We start from the raw sequence: 18,033 nt of genomic DNA, 5'->3' as shown, positions 1-18,033 counted from the left end.
AGCATCACACGCCATGTTTATACACATCTGAGGAGCCTGCTGGTCCTAACAGTGATTAAATGAAAAACATTGGCTGCTCATGCAGAAAAGTTCCCCCAAGCATAAAAGGATGAAGAGAAATAGATACATTTTTTGCAGAATTATCTTAAGCAGGTTAGATTATTCCAATGCGCTCCTGCTAGGAGAACCAGAATTCTTACTAAACAGACAACACAGAGTCCAATTCTCTGCTGCCAAATTGGCATTGAACAGCTCGTCAGCTTCTAATGCACTGAAGGATCTTCATTGGTTTCTGCTGTGTTAGAGGAGGGTTTTTAAATCACTATGCATGTTTTTAAAGTTCTCCAGGGTCATGGACCAGTGCCCCAACACAATAGAATGAAAATACACTCCCCAGGGAGGTGCCCCCGCTCCAACAGCCAATTTTGCCTGTATCTGTAAATTCAGGAAGAGCAGACAAGGGGGGCGAGCAGTCCAGCTCTTTAATCAGCTTCCTGCCTCCCCTAGATCCCTGTCTGATCTTTTGCACTTCAGAAAAGCCTTGAAAACTTGACTCTTTCCCACCAAAAAACGCATTTTTGCATTCTGTTTTGCTGCAGCGATATTTCCTTTATTGTCCCGGTAGAGGTTTTAGTGCCAGGATACCAGTACAGAGCGGTCACAGTGCGCTCTGTAAATGCTCTAAATAAATAAATACATTTCAAGTCACAGCCACAGAGAACATTGTTCACCATTTTTTAAAAAGAAGAATGAGGCTGCTATGCTGAGTCCTACTACCATAATCTGAACTATAAAGACCTGCTATATAATGGGACAGTCCAAAAAATGGGATGCATGCTGCATTTGGGCACTTCTATTTAGCTAGTTTTGAGTTTTACTTTTATCATGGCCTCGGAGCAGCAGAATCAATGAAATGCATCCTATCGGTGATGTGAGCTATGATTTTGGATGGCTGTGATGCGTGTCGCTGCCCACTAATTCGTTCACAAAAATGAGTGGTCTACTTTCCTGGGTTAACCATACAATGAACTCAAAGAACAAAACTAATGTACAAGGAACAGCACATACTTAGTGACAAGATAATAAGATCCATTCATACAATTAAGCAACATAGATCCAAAGTGCCACAAGTGCAGTCCAAAAATATTCTCTATTTATTAAGCAGAAGGGACTATTTAAGGACTGAGTAAATCACTTCAAAACCCACCAATTCTCATGTCCTTAAACATGTTGAATGGTATGTCACAAATACAAATGTCCCTGTCTCATTATTGGACTACTAGTACCCATATTTCATGAGACGTTGGTGCATCAGTACCTTTTGATAATAACATCAAACAACATGAGCCCATGTGCAAAAAGCTGATTCGGTGTGCTACTCATTCAACAAGGCAGGTCGGCATGCTACTCCATCAGCATGGGGTGTCTCAATAGGGCCTAATTGGTGCAGTATATATCAAGCTCAACAAAGTAAAAAAAAAAGGTTTAACAGGTTTCGCAATTAAATATTGCAGGAATTAAACCATCATCCTCAAATCCACTCCACAGCATCAGACCAAGGAAACAGTGGGGTCGATGTATCAACATACCCTTTTGCAATTTCTATACAGCGATTTTTAAGGAATCGGTATTTAGAAATCGCAAAATGGGATGTATGTAGAAAATCGCCAATTTTTTGCGATTTTTTAATCTTCCTTATTTAGGAATTTGCAATTTGCGAATTCGCAATTAAGGAATAATTTCCCATTCATTGTGAAATAATTCTCAATTAGTGATTCGCAATTTGCGAATCGCAAATTGAGAATAATTTCAGTGGTGCAGGGGTGTCTCAAGGACACCCTGCTGCACCCCTGAAATTTACATGTTTGTGCATATGGCGCACATACATGCCCTATGGGCATGTATGTGCATCACATGCCACCTTCACAAATGCCAAATTGAGCATTTTTAAAAGAATTTGCAAATTACCACCAACTCCAAGTTGGTGGTAATTAGCGATTTCTTAACCTAAATTCGCAATTCCAAAATGCTACATACATAGCATTTAAGGAATCGCAAAATTGCGATTCCTTAAATGCTTAAGCAAAATAAGGAATCGCAAATTTTTGCGATTCCTTATTTTGCGAATTTTTTTTACACTCCAAAACATGCAAAAAGACCGTTTGCGATTCGCAAACGCCGGGATTCTGTGAATTCCGGCCTTTGCGAATCGTAAACGGCTTGATACATCTAGCCCTATATCATTTCACAATGCTTAGATCACAAAACTAAGTGTCCTACCCTACCACAAGCACATCGTCCACATTAATTTATACACAGGTCACAAGGTTGAAACACGTTATTAGTTCTTTGCCTTTATTTATCTACATTTGTGGCTGTGATAAATATAATTTATATATTTATCTATATTTATCAGCGGCAACTCGCAATCGTTCACCCGCTTAAAGCGAGGAATCACGGGCGCAGACCAACTCTTAGTGCAAGCATTATTTTATTTCCTTACATCTGTCAAGACTCGTTTCGGCCGTCAAAGCGCGCCTTGATCACCTGACCATGCGTTTTGACTCTCCCATATTTAAAGTGCTAGTGCATCACATTTACTGGTCGACATAGAAGAAATACTAATGTCTGTATAAATACATTTTCAACAGTTATTTGATGCCAGAAATGAAGTTTTGTTAAATAACAGCTTAAATGCTTACAAAACAAACAAATCATCAAATTTTATAAAATATTTCAATTATTTGCTGCTGAAACAAACATTACTGCATAAATACTTTCAATTAATTTCTCATGAACCAGATTGATGCAATCTATAAATCCTTAGTTATAAGTGCTCACCTCAAACGTTGAAAAAATTAAACCTAAAAAGAAATTATGTAATTCCTAAAACCTAATCCTACAGTCACTTTATAGCTCTTTCCTCCGTAGTAAACATTGCATAGTTGCAATTTTACATCATCAAACTGAACTGCAAACAAATCTTTAGTAAGTTACCAACAGCAACTTAGCAGCATGTTAAAAAAATATATAATAAACACACTCTAATGCACCTGCAGCCATTACTAATTCTGTCCAATAGAGACAGTCCTATGATTAGAAATTCATTCAATTCACATTTCATTGAATAAAGTGCCATGGTGCTACAGTACTACGTGTTTAAAATGACTTATGCCTTAGTGCTAAACATTAAAGTGACTAGTGCCTATACAATACAAACAAGGAGATGATTTTGAAAAGATTCTCAAAGAGTGTGCATCCTTCACATGTTCTGGTGTTTCAACATGGAATACCCTATGATTACTACGAGGATGAACAAAAACAGCGACCAAACAATGTAAAACCAATATAAACAAGCATCACCCAGCGACATGCCTAAAACAATCGATAAAAAGACACATAGATAAAACCTACCCATAATGTCTTAAAACCAATCATTAAAAATAATGCCCTAGGGATACCCATACATAGAGGGTTCACTTTAATTTCATTGCTACGGTCTACTCAAATCTTGCAGGAAGGTAATCCCGCTACTGCCTTTCCAGTCGCGTCTCATGCTGATCCAAGGCCTAATTTTATCCAGGCTGGACTACAGCAATGCCATTTACCTAGGCTCCCCAGAATCTACTCTTCAAACTCTGCAAAAAGCTCAAAATGCCGCAGCCCGACTCCTAACGAACACCCCGGCTAGATCATCTGCGAAGCCCGCACTTAGGAAGCTGCACTGGCTCCCTATCAGGGAAAGGGTCACTTTCAAGGCCCTCTGTCTTGCCCACAAGGTACTCCATAACACCGGCCCCCCCATACTAAAGAACTGGATCACCCCTTATAGACCCACGAGAGCGCTTCGCTCGGAGCACGGAAACCTCATCACGATCCCCAAGGTGAAAAAGGCCCGCATAGGTGGCCGCCGCTTCTCGGTCAACACAGGAAACAAATGGAATGCACTCCCTCTGAGCCTCAGAGTAGAACCCAACCTCCTTCGGTTCAGGAAAGCCCTCAAAACCCTACTCTTCCCCTAAACTGTCATTTCTCCCGACCACTCCCCTCTGCGAGCAAAAGGTTCAGCGCTGGGATACCCACTGGGTGACTACGCGCTCTATAAAACCATAAATAAATAAATAAATAAATTTAGTATTCCGCCAGGAACTCCTTTTCTAAAAAATGCAGAAAATTAAAATAATTTCTGACTTATAATTTAGTACTCAAACAGAACCAAAGTGCAATTTTTTGAAAACATATAAAAAAGACCAGTCTAGAATTAAAGAACCTTCATATAGAAATGTTTTCCTCATAAAAATGTGTGAAGGTCCTTTGTTGCATTAAGACCCCCCAGCTACTTAGAGTCGAACTCTAGTATATAGCTTGTCTCCAATCTACGTAAACTAGCTTCTCTGTCCCCTCCTCTCTTTGTTAAGGGAATTGACTCTATAGCATAGTATCTAAGAAATTGGGGGTCACTGTTGTGTACTGTTTGAAAATGCCTGGCAACAGGGTCATTCTGGTCCTTATTTATGATTGCCCTTAAATGCTGTAAAATACGTTTGTGTACTGCCAGTTTGGTGCTGCCAATGTACTTTAATCGGCATTCACATTCCAGGACGTACATTCCGTTTTGCATGTAAGATGTTGTTTAATTTCTCTCAAAATATGCTGTCCTGTAAATTTTAGTATTTGCACCAAACTGGCACGCTCGACAGGTTAAAAATTTATAAAATCCCTTTCTAAAGGCAGCCAGCTTTCTTTCTTAAAACTCTCCTTGCTGTTACTGGCCAACGTGCTGCCTATACTCTTGGACTTTTGGAAGGTTATAGCCGGATTTGAGGGCATTAAGTCACCAATCACAGGATCTTCCAGGATAAAGTGCTCTGCCTTTCCACTTTCCCCTCCTTTTTTGTTCTGAATTCTGTATTGAAGGAGTTCCTCCCTTGGTTTTAATTGGGATTTTTTCATGGTGGCCTCCACTACTCTATAGCTGTACCCCCTATCTAAAATCCTTGCCAGGCTCTCCATCTGTTTTTCCTTCGCATCCAATAGATCACTGCAAATACGTCGGATGTGAAGCATCTCCCCATAAGGTATACTTTCTTTTAAATGTGAGGGATGTGCACTTGTGGCATGTAATAATGTATTGCCTGCCGTAGGTTTTCTAAAAAGGGTAGTTGTTCAAATGTTGTTTTGTATTAAAACCTATACATCTAAAAATTTCACTGAGTGCCTGCTGATGTTAAAAATAAAATTAAGATTAAGATCATTGTGATTGATATCCTCCATAAATTTTAGCACACTGTCTTCAGTTCCACACCATACAATAAATAGATCATCAATAAAACGCAGCCAGGAGACTCTGTTATAGGTGCAGATGTGTTCATACTTTCGCCTGAGGACCAGTTCCTCCCACCAGCCCATGAAAAGGCAGGCATTGCTGGGGGAGAAACTGGCCCACATGGCTACTCCTTGCACCTGTTGATAAAATTGGCCATTGAAAAGGTAGTAGTTATTCTCTAAACAAAAAGACAACATATCAAGTAACATCCTGGTATGTTCAGCATTTTCCATTGGTCTAGTGTTCAGAAAACATTCTACAGCCCTGAGCCCATCTCTGTGCCTTATACATGTATAAAGTGAACTGACATCCAGTGTAACTAGTAGTAGATCAGTACTCCACGATATGTCCTTGATTTTACTGAGAAAGTCACTGGTGTCCTGCACATAGGAATCAAGTTTTTTCATATGGGCTCTGTGGGAAATAATCAATGTCTTGGGAAAGATTTTCCAAGGGTCCCCCACTGCCCGCAATAATGGATCTTCCCGATGGGGTGATAAAACTTTTGTGGACCTTGGGTATAAAGTAGATATAAGATATCAAAGCATGTTCTTTTTTAATACATTTATATTCATCCCAACTCAGGACACCAACCCTTTCCATCCCAGCAGACTTTTGAACAACATATCCTGTGTTGCTTTGTATTTCAAAGGAGTACTTTTTCTGTAACAACTGACATCATTCAATTGGCTATAAACTTCCTTTAGATAATCTGATGTTGGCCATAGGACAATGTTGCCACCTTTGTCCGAATTTCGTATTATTAGGTCTGTCTTCTGCAATTTTCTTTCATCATTCTAATATTTTTTCCTTGTTCTATTGTTTGCGTGGGTTATTTTTTTGATCTGTGTCACTACATGTTCACTAAAAGTATCCAGGCCGTCATGTGCAGATAAAGGGATACATTTGGATTTTAACTTAAACTGAGTTTCTGGTTTGCCTTGTCCCAACACTGCTGCTACTTCCTGTGTATTGGTCTCTTCTCCTGAGGCTAATTGACACAAATCTTGGTATAGACTCAGGTCGGAGGCCACAAGTCCTGGGGCCTCATTACCAGTTATCGTACTTGTTTTGTGTTCAGTTGCAGATTTTTGCAAGTGTTATTTTTTAAGCTTTAATTTGCGGATAAATTGGAATACATCAACTCTTGTTCTTGTGTATTAAAAGCTGGATTCAGGACAGAAACTCAAGCCCAAACTAAGCAGCTGCTTTTCCGCTTCTAATAAATCAATGTTGCCCAGGTATGTATGTATGTATTGGCATTTATATAGCGCACTACTTACCCGTAGGGTCCCAAGGCGCTTCGACCGCTGCGAAACCCTTCCTGGCTTCCCTGAGAGATGGTCCCTTAATGGGTATCTCCAGGGTGAGACCAGGCATCCCCGGCGGTCTGGTGGGGCCGTTAGTGAAGATGAGGCAAGCTAATGCCCAGAGTTGCCGAGTGTGATCGCTGATCAGAGTGGGCACCGAGGCGAGAGAATTATCGAGTCCGCTGACCCTGGTCCAGAAACCTGCCGCGCCGGGAATCGAACCCTGGTCCCGGGCCGTCCTCTGCTCTCGGGTCTGCCGCCTCTAACCAGTGAGCCACACTACTTCACTTCAGGTTAGTAAAAGATGTTGTTTCCCGGATCTCCACTTTACTGTTTGGGCTTGTTTTTTCATTGCCTTTGGTTACTAGTTTTTCCGGGCCCGACCCCGGCCCGCTTCTTTTGCTCTCCATTGTTTGAGGGCCTGGCGTCTCCCCCTTCTTCTCTGGCATTTTGTTTTGCCACTGTTTCTTGAAGACGTGGTCCCAACGTGCCCCTCCTGCCTTCTTTTAGAATGCCCAATTCATCCCCCCAAGGTCAGCCTAATTCCTGTTGTTTTTCTGACACCTTCATTATCCGACTCACTTTCTGGTGCCAAGCTTGATATTGAGGAAAGTTCCACATGTTGTTTTTGTGTCCCTTTATTACCTTCACCACGTTTGTTCGCTGTGGCCGTCCTCAGGGAATCATAGCGGCGAGCAAACATGAAGATCTGGTCATTAGCATAATCGTCTTGATCTCTCTTGAACTTGTAGATCTTACGTGCTTTAATATTTTCTTCTTCCTTCGCCAGTCTGCCGGTCATATCCTCTCTCATCTTTGCTTACTGGCGAGATTCTCCTCCCTGCTGTTTTATGCTCACTTCTAGGGCATCGATTTTCACTTGCAGGTCAGCCCCATCAATTTTGTCATATTTAACCAGGATTTGCACTAAGCGTCTTGATAATTCGAGGTTATACTCACCCCATTCCGCCATCATCAAGGGGTTTGTCACCTCATAGCTGGTGGTTATCATAATGCGCAGCCCCCTAGGGAGCCTCCCTACATCTAAATATCTCTTCAAAGAGCGCACCTCCCACCACTTAGATTGCTCTTGTCTTTTGTACTTTTCCAGCAATTTATATAATTCCTTTAGACCGGTAGATTCGGCTCCAATCTCTTTGTTTTTTTTTGTATTTGCAACAGCCTCATTTTCCAAGGCATCAGAAAACATTTATTCTGCGGCAAGCTCACTACGCACGTCATCCGACATTGTTTCGGAAAAATTGAAAATATGCTTGTCCCACACTGAAATTACACTATTTTGTGGGCTATAATATCAAAGCAGGACTCCTCGAAGCTGCAATACTAAATGCACCCACTCTTAGCCAGTTTTTTTAATCTATATATATATATATATTAACTGAAAAAACCATAGGTTTCAGGCACATTAAAGTTAGAAATTAGCATTTAACCAAACCATAGAAATTCACAAAAAAAAACATACAGGTAGATTCATCATCGGCCCGTTTTGCGAGTCTGTAATAGCGATTATTAAGGCACCGCTATTACAGACGCGCAAAACGGGAATCATGTACAAATCTCAATTTTGTTTGCGATTCCTACAGCTTTCTTATTTGCAATTAGCTAATTGCTAATCGCAAATAAGCAATAACTCCCCATTCATTCCTAAAGGCCCATAGGAATGAATGGGAAGACATATCCATGTGCGAATCGCTATTAGCGATTCGCATTCTTAGTTTGCGATTTCAAGGATGCAGGGGTGTCCAAAGAACACCCTGTTGCACCCCTGAAATGATATTAGACACTGGTGTTACGCACACACATGTCCCTAGGACATGTGTGTGTGTAACATACAACTTAGAAAAATGCACTTAAGTGCATTTTTCTAAGTTTCGGCTATTTGCCACGAGGTTTGACTTTGCCGAAATTGTAAATGCACAATTTTTAAATGTTTCATGAATTGCATTTAAGGAATCTCAAATAAAGATTCCTTAAATGCAATTCCTCGCAAATTTGCGAATTCTATAATAGCGATTTTTGCATTTGGGAAGATGAATCCCAAATACAAAAATTGCGCTCGCAAAGGGCCAGATTCTCAGAATACAGAATATATATTTGATATAAAACCAATGAAATTCCACATATAGTTAGTTGCCCAAACTATATATTTCGCGCATCCGCAATCCAATGCTGATGATGTCACATATTACATCATTCATGACATAGTCAGTGACATCACTGATGACATCACTGATGACATCTCAAATGACATCACTGATGACATCACTGATGACATCATCCAGTGTCTGTGTGTTTTTGTAAAGTTTAAATATGTTTCACATATTGAAGAATGAGTGGATGTATAAGAGTATAGATGAAGGATTTGATTGTATAAGTGAGTAAGTATGTGTTAGTATATCTGTGAAAATGTAAGCTGTTCTGTGTTTAACTGTATAGATGAAGAAATCAAAGTGTTATTGATTCTTTACAGGACTGACTAGGTGTGTGAGTAACTCCATGGATGAGTGGCAGTGTGTGAGTGTCTGCATAGGTGTATGAGTGCATATGATAGTGTTGTAATGATGGGTGACTGTATGTACGAGTGATCTTATGGGTGAATGAATGAATGTGTGTGTAGACGTAGGAATCAGTGAGTGCGTATGTAGTACATGGTATTCGTGTGTCAATAGTTTCAAAAATGATACTCTGTATTTTACACTAGGTGTAATAGAGGTTATATTAGAGTGTAAGGAGGTGCATTGTATTATCACATGAAGTATATCATCAGTGGTGTGATCATTGATGTTAAATGAGATGTCATCAGTGATGTCATCAGTGATGTCATTTGAGATGTCATCAGTGATGTCATCAGTGATGTCAATGAATGATGTAATATGTGACATCATCAGCATTGGATTGCGGATGCGCGAAATATATAGTTAGTGCAACTAACTATATGTGGAATTTCATTAGTTTTATATCAATAAAATGTCCAGCTAACTATATAGGAGGAATTTCAATGGTTTTTTATATGTTAATTCCTAACTATATAAGGCCTGAAACCTATGGTTTTTTCAGTGATTTTTCAAGGCTTTTTAAATGCTAATTCCTAACTATATAAGGCCTAAAACCTATGGTTTTTTCAGTGAATTTCAAAGGTTTTTTAAATGCTAATTCCTAACTATATAAGGCCTAAAACCTATGGTTTTTTCAGTGAATATATATATATATATATATATATAGATATATATATATATATCTATATATATATATATATATATTTTTTTTTCTGAACTCCGTTCCCAAATCCGCTTTTCCAGCAAGAAAGGATGCAGACCCAAAGCTAGTGCTGAAGCTGTTTTATTTCGCGCGCACCTCCGCCATATATATATACATATATTGCTCTATCAACTAATAACAAGCATTTGCAATGCAATAGGTCTCGCATTTGCGAGAGTTTGAGCTATTGGCATAGTAAATGACCACCCACCTAATTTAGATGGGTGCATATATAGCATTTTTTCAATGCCTGTCACTGGCAGTAAAAAGCTTGCTGTAAAGTGCATTGAAAAGTGTTGTACGTGAAGTGGTGAGTTAGTGATGAAGTTGCAGTGTTACTAGAGAGGCCAAACAGTGAATGGGCATGAAATTAAACTTAACTATGAAGGTTGGCAATACGATTTTGTAAACACACCTGAAAGCTCCTGCAGGGAAGCTGTGTTACTGTTTATCCTGCCCTTGTTTGGTGTTTGTATTCGGATGGTACCAGGGCGACAAGATTGTGGAAACCACGAAGTGGGACATTCCACTAATAAAGGAGTAAGAATCCAGTTTCCCATTCCCAAACGGCACAGAATGAGGTGTCAGTGCAGACCAACTTGAGGAAAACAGAATGCGAAGCATTATGGGGCAATTTAAAGTAACTTTAGAAGTAGTGATAAAGAGCAGAACAACATTTGGAAAACTGAACCCAAACCATTAAGGGGCAATTTAAAGTAACTGAGCACACAATGGTATGTTGTCTGCACTACGCAGTATGGCCTGTTAGTAAACTCTTGCTGTGTATTATATTTTAAATAAAATAGCACACAGGAGAACTTTTATGAAATAGCCTCTGTTCTTTGTTCGTTTAATTGTGCAGTTTTGTGTGTGGTCCTGTGGTTCAAAAATTAAAGCCCGAGAAATAGGAAGATGGTGCCCATCTTCTTTGAGAAATTTGCGAAGATTCATCAACCAGCGCCAAAGTTATTCCCAATAGAATGTTGGGGATTTCCTATGGAAACTAGGTCCTAACTATATATACCTACTGGCTACCGCCAGTAGGTAATGTGATAAAAAATGTATATTCAAAGAAATTTTAAGTGATGTGCAGTGCAGTGCTTTGAAATGCAGCGCTGTGATGTGCAGTGCTGTGCTCTGACGTGCAGTGACACTCTCTGACATGCAATGCTGCACTGTGCTGTGATCTGACGTGCAGTGACATGCCCTCCTATGCCACAATGGGATGTGCAGTGCTATTATGTGCAGTGACACGCTTTCACTTGCAGTAATGTGCGTTGCAGTGTTCTTAAGTGCAGTGACACTCATGTGTAGAGCTGTACTCTGATGTGCAGCACTGTGATGTGCAGTGCAGTGATCTGATGTGTAGTACAATGTTCATTCATACAGTGTATTGTGCAGCGCTGTGCTCAGCAGGCAGTGATATGCTCCTACGTGCAGTGCAGTTGTCACACGCTCTGACGTGCAGCCTGTGTTCTGACGTGCAGTGATCTGATGTTCAGTGCAGTGCTCCGAAGTGCAGCCACACGCTCCCGTGTGCAGCACTGTGCTCTGATGTACAGTCAGATGCTCTTGCGTGCAGTGCCTCTGATATACAGTGCAGTGCTCTGACATACAGTCACACACTCTTGCGTGCACTGATGTGCCCTGACGTGCAGTGCTGTGAAGTGGAGTGCTCTGAAGTGCAATGACAAACTCTAACGTGCAACACTGTCATGTGCAATATTCTGACATGCAGCCCTGTATGTGCAGTGCTCTGACATGCAGTCACATGCTCTCGCATGCAGCTCTGTGACGTGCAGTGCTCGGACGTGCAGTGCTCTGATGTGCAGCGCTGCGATGCGCACAGACCACCATGCCACGCTGCACCAGACTGAGGATTCCCTCGATGGCAGCCCCCCCTCCTGCCCCCCGCAGCGCGTCATCAGCAGAGCTGGGGGGCGGAGGCCCCCGCCGCCCCCGGACGTGCTGCAGCTCATCCCGGTTCCATTAGAGGCTGCCTGGCTGCTGGGAGCAGGCGGGGGAGAGGGGGGGGGCGGCAGCGGTCACACCACACACCTGTGCAGGCAGGGCTGCAGGAGGAGCCAATGAGCGCTCAGCAACGACGTCTCCTCTTTTCCCGGGGCTCCTCAGCACACAGGAGCCCCGCACCAGCCGGCATCATTATCCGGTCACCCCCTTGGCACGGGAAACAGGCGGGCACATCAAAGGCTTCCCCCAGGCAGGGGGAAGCGGAAAGCACGTCCTCCTGGCCCCGCCCACAACCAGGCGGTGGCCATCTTGAGGCAGCTCGGGCGTGGCGGTGATCTCGGGAGTAAAACGAGGGGTGGGCACCCTCAAAATTAAAATAAAACACATTAAAATAAAAGAGAGAAGCCCCCCAAGCCCCCCCCCCAAAAAAATCCGAAAATTCGCGGGGGTGCGCGCACGGGTGCGCGCTTATATATAATTTGTTTCTCTTTTACCTTTCTCAGGAACCACTGGAGGGATTTACACTATTTTACCAAAAGCGTGATCTGCGTACCAGACACTACCATTTTGACAAGTTTGGTGTAATTCCCTTCAGCTGTTCAAGCTGTAGCCGTGTCTAAAGGTCCTATGGAAATTAACATGGGGAAAACACGTTTTGGGACCCCCCTTTTTTCTCAGCCCCCACTTGACGAATCCCCCCCAAACTTTCAGGGAAGGAGCGGAGCGGAGCGAGCCATCTTCTTTGAGAAATTTGCGAAGATTCATCAACCAGCGCCAACGTTATTCCCAATAGAATGTTGGGGATTTCCTATGGAAACTATATTACCAATATTACCTACCGCCAGTAGGTAATATGGAGTAGTTTCTGTCCTGTAACTCCAGTTCTGTAGTAGGGGTATCTCTGTTATAGTCATAATCTAGTGAATAGTCCCGCCCATGTGCGTGGACCCCGGCAATCAAAAATAATCTCTTAAGTTGTCAAAACATGCAGAAAACTGCAAAGACACTTAAGAGAGAATTTAAAGACAAATAATGCAGCCTATATCCACAGGCTACACTGTCCAGTACTTCAACTAGAAATTCCACCAAATAACACCACACATAATACAGCCTGCCCAGTTTCTGCCATAGAGAAACTTGCCTCCCCCAGTAAAAGACACTGGAATGATAGAGAGGAAGGCATGGACAGACAAGCCCCATAGGCTGCCATTATGTGGCTTAAATAGGATACTGTGCCTTTAAGAGAACTTTCCAGAACTTCTCCCAGTATCCCAGAATGCATAGCAGGTCCCTCTACTTTCAGTTCTTTTTGAAGGCGAAGCACGCCAGACCTGTTGCATTCCGTACATGACGAAATATCTCCACCGGGAAGGAGGGCGGGCGCTTATGACTATAACAGAGATACCCCTACTACAGAACTAGAGTTACAGGACAGAAACTACTCCTTCTGTAGTAGGGGATCTCTGTGTATAGTCATAATCTAGTGAATAGAATGGAAAGCCCATCCCCACACCAAAGCGGCGGTGGAGAAGAAAATAACGCAACTACTGTGCGAACAAATTCCGCAGCGAAGCCTGCCCAACCTGAGCGTCTGCCCTGGCGTCAGTGTCCAGGCAGTAATGCTTAGCAAAGGTATGAACCGACTTCCAAGTGGCTGCCTTGCAGATTTCAGCAATCGGCACGTTACCGAGCAGAGCCGTCGTGGCAGCTTTGCCCCTGGTGGAATGAGCCTTAGGCTTACCTCCTAAGGTCTTATTAGCCTTTTGGTAACATAATTGTATGCAGGACACAATCCACCTAGAGATGGACTGCTTAGAGGTAGCAAGACCTGTCCTGACTGATCCATAATTAATAAACAACTGGTCAGACCTACGAATATCTTTGGTTTCATCCAGATAAAATTTCAACACCCTCCTAACATCCAGGGAATGGAGAGACCTTTCCGCTGGAGACGAAGGGTTCTGAAAAAACGTAGGCAAAGTTATGGTCTGGTTGACATGAAAATCAGAAATAACCTTGGGAAGAAATTTAGGGTGAGTGCGCATAACAACCTTAGCAGCATGAAACACAGTATAAGGTTCAGTACAACACAACGCCTGAATTTCACTCACCCTGCGGGCCGATGTAATGGCCACGAGGAACGCCGCCTTCCAGGACAGGTGCTGCAACGAAGCCTTATAAATAGGTTCAAAAGGCTCCTTCATCAATCTGGACAGCACCACATTCAATTCCCATGAAGGCGAAGGAAGCCTGACAGGAGGGAATACTTTCTTCAATCCTTCCAGAAAATCTTTGATCACAGGGATCTGGAAAAAGGAAGTCTGTGAAGGGCATTTTCCTGTAGGCAGTCAATGCAGCAAGATGAACCTTAATGGAATGAACATTAAGGCCAGACTGCGCCAAATGTAAAAAGTAAGGAAGGATGACATCTTCCTTACAGGTCGTAGGGTCATAGTTCTTAGACTGGCACCAGATACAAAACCTCTTCCACTTGTAAGCATATGAAGTTCGAGTGGAAGGCCTCTTAGACTCCTTCAGTATGTCCATGCAATCCTCAGGCAGATTCAGATGGCCATATTGCACTATCTCAGGAGCCATGCCGCCAAACTCAAAGACGAGAGGTTGGGGTGTAACATCCGCCCCCGAACTTCGTGAGAAGGTCCGGCCTGCACGGCAACCGAATGTGAGGAAGGAGGGACCGGTGAAGAAGGTCCGTGAACCACCACTGCCTGGGCCACTCCGGGGCAATTAGTATCATTCGAGCCCTGGACCGGGCCAGCTTGATGAGCACCGCCGGAATCAGAGGAATGGGAGGAAAGGCGTACAGAAAGCTGTTCGTCCAGTCGATCCATAACGCATTTCCCAGCGTCCCTTGCTGGTAGTACCTGGAGGCGAAGTCTCTGCACTTGCTGTTTTCGGCGGTGGCAAACAAATCTACGTCTGGAGTTCCCCAACTTGCGAAGACTTCTCCTAGTACTTCGTCGTTTATGACCCACTCGTGGTTTTCCTGAACCAGCCTGCTCAGTGCGTCCGCCTGAACATTCTGCACACCTGGCAGATGGGTAGCCGTTATCGTCAGTCCTCTGGCTAGGAGCCAGTGCAGATCGCTTGCGCCTCCTGTGACAGAGTGCGCGATATCGAGCCCCCCTGCTTGTTGAGGTAATACATCGTGGTGGTATTGTCCGTCTGTACAAGCAGAGAGTTGGTCTGGAAGGACGGAAGAAAGGCCTTCAGTGCCAAGTGAACAGCTCTGAGTTCCAGGAAATTGATGTGATATGTGGCCTCCATCGGTGACCACGTTACTTGAATCTGTAGAATCCCGGAGTGCGCTCCCCATCCCAGGAGAGAAGCATCCGTCACGACAGTCTGCGTGGGAATGTCCTTGTGAAAGGGAACCCCTGTGAGGAGATTCTCCGCTGAACACCACCACTTCAGAGACTGAAGAGCATGCAGCGACAGTCGAATCTTGTCGTCCCAAGATCCTGTCCTCTGATCCCACTGGTCCTCCAAGCACTCCTGCAGCGGTCTCATGTGTAGCCGTGCGTGCGGGGTCAGGAAGATACAAGAGGCCATCGATCCCAGTAGAGAAGACACCATCCTCACTGTTGTAGATGGAGTTGTCATAAGAGCCTGAGCCTTCCGAACGAGAGATAATCGTCGCTCTTCCGAAGGTGACACGCTTGCTGACAGCGTATTGATGGAGACTCCCAAGTACTGTATGCATTGGACCGGAGTCCGGACAGACTTGGCCATGTTGATATGCAGCCCCAGCTTGTTCAAGAGAACGCACGTCTTCTGGAAGTGTGCTCGCGCTTCCGAGAAGGAGGATGCCTTGATCAGCCAATCGTCCAGGTACGGGTAGACGAACACCTTGTTCTTCCTCAGGTGTGCCGCTACCACCGCCATGCACTTCGAGAATGTTCTCGGCGCAGACTTAAGTCCGAATGGGAGTAGTAAGCATCCTGTAGGTCTATAGCACATAGCCAGTCTCCCTGTTGCAACTGAGGATAAATCTGATGCAACGACAGAATGCAAAACTTTTCCCTGCGAATCCATTTGTTTGCCTGTCGCAAGTCCAGAATGGGCCTGAACTCGTTCTTGTCCTTCTTGCGAACCAGAAAGAACCGGGAGTACAGACCTCTTCCTCTCTGAGACAGAGGTACGTCTTCTATTGCCCTTTTCCTTAACAGGATATCCGCTTCCGCCTGAAGCTCGCGCAGCTGAAACTGCGAGCTGACCGGTGGAATTGCTGGAGGAGGGCTGGTGAACCGAAGACTGTATCCATTGCAAACAATATTCAGCACCCACTTGTCCTGAGTAATTTTTCTCCACTCTGCCAGAAAAAATTGAATGCTTCCCCCTACCGGAGTGGGTAACTGATCCGGGGGAAGTAGGTTCCTAGGGCCTAGACCCAGCCTGGCCCTTGGGCGCCGGAGCCGACTGCTGGCCTCCTCTGCCGTTCTGGCGCTTCTGGAATGGCTTACGGAACTGTTGTTGTTGTTGCGACTGTCCCGAAGCCTGGCCACGTCCTCTGCCTTGCCCACCGAACCGCCGTTGGAACGGGCGGTACGACTTCTTTGTGTCTTTAGGCTTCTCCAGGCCCACAGCCGTGAGCGTTTCGGCCTCCGCCTTCATGCGGGCCATCTCATCGTCCGCATGCTTCCCGAAGAGGGTCTCGCCGGAGAATGGTAGGTTGGCCACCCTCTGCTGTGCGTCCGGTTTCAGGGACGTAAGACCGAGCCAGGCGTGAAGTCGTTGGTTCACCCCATGGCAAAACCCATGAGCCGCCAACAAGGAAGAGTCCGCTGCAGCGCTGATAATCTGGTTAGCCACCAGCATCCCTTCATTCAGCACTTCCTGGAAGTCCTTGCGCTTCTCGCGGGGTAGCAGCTCCGCGAACTGCTGGAGGGAGTCCCAGAGGGCGCAGTCGTAGCGTCCCAACAGCGCCGTGGCACTCGCAGCCTTCATGGAGGTAGCCGATGTTCCACACACTTTCCTCCCTGCCGAATCCATCCATCTGGACTCCTTATCCGGGGGAACCATGGATGACGGGGAGGTGGCATGTTGCTTGCGGGCCGCCGTCACAATTACAGAGTCTGGAGGGGGTTCCGCCCTCAGAAAGGCCGGGTCCGAGTCGGGAGCCCGGTACTTCTTCAGCAGCCTCGATGGAGCCGCTTTCGTCACCGCAGGGGTGAGAAAAAGGGCCATAGCCGGTTCCTCCAGGCCCGGCACTAGAGGCAGGAGAGGACGAGACAGGTGTTTTTGATGCAATGTCTCAAAAATGACTGAAGTTTTAGGAGTAGGCACCGTCAAGGATATGCCCAACTTCGCAGCGCCCCTTAAAAGGAAATCATGGAACGCCACCAGGTCATCAATCGGGGACACCCTCGTGTCCGGTGACTCCGACAAGGTAGGAGAATAGTCTCTGGTACCAGAGGACCTTGTGTGGGAGCGTGATTCGCACCTCCTATGCGGCGTCCCGACCTCGTGGACGATCTGTGTCGCGATCTCTCCCTTCTCCCAGAGCGAGAGCGAGACCTGCCAGCCCGTGGCCGCTCCACCGGTTTCCGTGGTGGGGTCTTCCTTGGCTCCTCTCGGGGTTTCGGTTTTGGGGTCCACTTAGGAGGTACAGGCAAAGATGGCAGCGAAGTGGACCTCGGTGGAGGAACCCTCAGCAGCGGGGCGGGCCCATGCGGAGGAACTGGTGGCGGTGGGTCGCCTGATGGAAGTGGAGGGTTGGGTGGAGGATCCTCTTTAGGAACAGGTGGAGGTGGCGACCGAGGCCGAGATGGAGTGTACACCTCTGAGTACACCGAGCCCGGTGACCCCTTAGGCGAAGGGGGCTGAGATCCCGCCCATTCAGCAGGTGATCGCTTCCTCTTGCGCCCTCCACTAGTAGCAGTTTGACTTCTGGGACCAGAATCCCTCTTGCGCCGTTTTGGAGAGGCAGAACGACTCCTAGACGCCGCCCTCTTTCTTCTCGACGCTGAGCGTCGTTTTTCTGGCGTCGAACGCCGCCTCCGCGACGTCGACCTCCTCTTCCTCGACGTCGAACGTCGACCCCTTGACGTTGACCTCTTCCTCCGTGACGTTGTACGCCGCCTCCGCGACGTCGAACGTTCGTTCCTCGACAGCGAGCGTCGATTC

The sequence above is a fragment of the Lissotriton vulgaris genome, unplaced genomic scaffold (genome assembly GCF_964263255.1).
Source record: "Lissotriton vulgaris unplaced genomic scaffold, aLisVul1.2 SCAFFOLD_405, whole genome shotgun sequence".
Taxonomy (NCBI): domain Eukaryota; kingdom Metazoa; phylum Chordata; class Amphibia; order Caudata; family Salamandridae; genus Lissotriton; species Lissotriton vulgaris.
The sequence above is the reverse complement of the archived record's forward strand: the minus strand, read 5'-3'. Positions refer to the sequence as shown.